Source organism: Fukomys damarensis, unplaced genomic scaffold (genome assembly GCF_012274545.1).
Source record: "Fukomys damarensis isolate Sample0158 unplaced genomic scaffold, DMR_v1.0_HiC HiC_scaffold_2, whole genome shotgun sequence".
Classification (NCBI taxonomy): domain Eukaryota; kingdom Metazoa; phylum Chordata; class Mammalia; order Rodentia; family Bathyergidae; genus Fukomys; species Fukomys damarensis.
The window spans coordinates 30,357,666-30,360,983 of NW_022900914.1; positions in this window are offsets into that span (position 1 = coordinate 30,357,666).

Here is a 3,318-nt window from a genome sequence, read left to right on the forward strand (position 1 = left end):
TTGAAAAAAGAATGAAAATATAACTACTGACTAAAGCTCACCAGGGAATACTTCTTATAAAATGTGAACATACATAAACCAGCAGGACCAAATAAAATGGATCCTTGGGCATTGAGGGAATTGACTAATGAACTTCCCAACACAATCACAATTGTAGCTCAAAAGTAACTGAGTGCTACAGAGAACTAGAAAATTGGAAAATATGAAATGTAGCATCATTTACTGGAAAGGGGGAAACATTGTTGTATCACGTACCTTCCAATAAGCTGAATGCCGACACTTTAAGAAACAAAATAGACCATTAGAGCTGCCCTACTTTAATTCCTCCTGGGCAAGCACTTCACTGTAGATGGTATATAGCTCAATTTGCAGAGCAGTGGGAAACTCTATAAATAATATTTGCTGAAGAGTGTAGCAGAGTTATACGCAACAAAGCCCACTTGGAAAATCCGGTTGTTCTACCCCCCCCCAATATTGTAAAAAGCATAAATAACAAATGGAAAGTCCCGTAGTCAAATATTTTGGATATTCACAATGTAGAATAATTCATCAAGAATATTAATTCACATAAAGAAAGGTGGAGGAAGTGAATTTTAATTTTATTTTACCATGGAGCTCCCATGGGCTTTGATGCTCAGTAAGGCTAACTTTGAGTTCCAGATGCTTACATTTATTTTTTGACCATGGAACTTGACTATCAAGAAAATGTCTAACAATAAAGGCTACTTATTTATATGTTATTGCTTGCATAATGGAAATAAGACAGTTACTGTGGAAATTGAGATGAATAACATGCAGGCTGGGGTGTTGCTCAGCGGTGCTGTATCTGCCTGTCAAGCGAAAGGTTCTAAGTTCGTTCCCTGATATTATCAGGAATAGAAAGAGAGAGAGAGATTGAGAAAGAGAGACAGAGAGAGAGAGAGACAGAGAGAGAGAGAGAGAGAGAGAGAGAGAGAGAGAGAGAGAGAGAGAGAGAGAGAGAGAGGGAGGGAGAGAGGGAGGGAGGGAGGAAGGGGGGAAAACAAATTGATTACATGGAGCAAAACCTGGAAAAATAAGGTAAATTCAACAAAAAATTGAATACCATTTCCTCTCCTTATCTGTAACATAATGTTCTTCAGCTCTTTTTAGCGTCATAGTTAAATTCTGAAGATAAATACATAGGATATATTTAGTTTTTTACATCAATATTTAAGAAATTCAAATAGAAGATCTCATAGGAAAAATGTTTAGACTTGGTAAAAAATTGCAAAAAATTGAACTAGTTTTTCATGCATCATAGAGACAACTAATTTATTTTACTTTTTTTCTTGTACATAATTGGGATTAAGAGGTATAATAAAAGAATTATTGTATTTAATGTGAAGCAAAAAACACAAAAATACCATATTATTGCTAATATGAACAAAACATGCAGATATTTTCCATCTCTTTTAAAGGATGGTAATTTAAATTTGTTTCATAGAATTGATTTAAAATTATTATTCACAGCACCTGGCTCCTACATGGAGGTTTTATTATCTTCGTATGTCTACAACTAACCTAGAATGACTTTTTTTTTTTTTTTGGCTACTACTATCGGTTAATATACCAGACAGTGAAGATCGAAAATCTGCATTCTGATTGTTCAAAGTTATATTCTTAGGATTTTTTTTTATACCAGGTATCAAACTCACATTCTTGCACTTGTGAGACAAGTGGTGGAACCACTGTGTTAAATCCCTGGCCCTGTTCAAAGTTATATTCATTTTTTGTTGTTGTATTGGAAAGTAAAATGTTTTTATTCTCTTACAGAAATACGTTATAATTTGACTTCAATAAAAAAAAATCAGAGCTAATTTTAAATCATTCCCAATTAACCAGTGAGAACTGCAACAGCCTATCACAGAGCATCTCAGACTTTTGATTGTGGCAGCTAATAGAGGACAAAAGACATACCCTTACACAAACTGTTGCTTCTAAAAGCTTACCAATTTTTTATTCTGACAAACCAATATATAGAATTGGCGATGTTCTTTTTGCATAGATACTACATACTATAAACACAACTCAACATTGCTGAGTAAGAGATGAATAGGTTTTTATTTCAAGTATAGAATTGTAGTGCTCGCTTCGGCAGAACATATCCTCAAATGTAGAATGGCAATTTCTTCCAAATACTTTGAGCTCAGAAAAATTGATACTGAATTTAGTCATTTATAAATAATTTCAGTCTTTTAAGTTGCATTTTGTTATAATCAATTCACATTAACAATTTCACAGACTGAATCAAAGAAGATGAGCTTTTGTGGTTTATAGGCAATTTTATAATTCTTAAGCCACAAATAAGTGATATTTTAAGGATTTTCTGTGAATCAAACATTTCTTAAATTCAATAGAGGATAGAGGATCTATAATAAAAGAATTCATTATCTTAAAAATCTTTATCTTAAATAATGAATCTTCTTGTAAAGGGACAAAAAATAATTTTCTTTTTCTTTCTTTCTTTTTTTTTTTTTTGGTATCAGGGATTGAACTCAGGTCTTTATCCTTGCAAGGCAGGCGGCAAAACCACTGAGCTAAATCTCTGGCCCCAGAAAATAACTTTGAAAGGAAAATTTATATATAGAATACAGATTCCTTTTGTCATTTGTCTTCTAAATTTATTTCTATAAAAGTAAATGCCAAATACCAGCATCTAAATTCATCTTCTTCAGACTATATATGCTCAACAATACCTTGATTTCTGGCAGGATAATACTTAAATCATCAATCATCACTTGAGCTACTGGGAATAGTAACTTCACAAGATTTCTTATTTAGTCAATTTATGTAGAATTTTTTATAATGTTGGTTACCCCACAGGATAGAAAAGCAAACAGACCACCATAAAATCCCTTAATACATAATTATGGTGTTACTCTATTAAAGTTTCTTGGCAGCACTCTAAGTTTAGAGAACAAGTTATGATTCACTTCTTTCACCATTCTAAAATTCTACATCACCTACTAAATTCTTTTTTTTAACCTATTAAATTATTTGTGACAGAGAGTGCACTGTGTTTGATTAATGTGGTAAAGAAAAAAAGCTTACACCTTGGTTTTCTAGGAAAGAGTAGATTATACATATCAAAAGATATCAGGCTGGAGATTTAGCTCAATGGTTCGGTGGCCTGCCTTGCAACCACAAGGACCTGAGTGCAATCCCCAGTACCCCCAAAAAATAAATAAATAAATAAATAAAATAAAAAAGATATCATTTAGGGCCTGAGATTTAGCTCAGTGGTTCTGCCCCCTGCCTCACAAGCGCAAGGTCCCAAGTTCAATTCCCAATACAAAA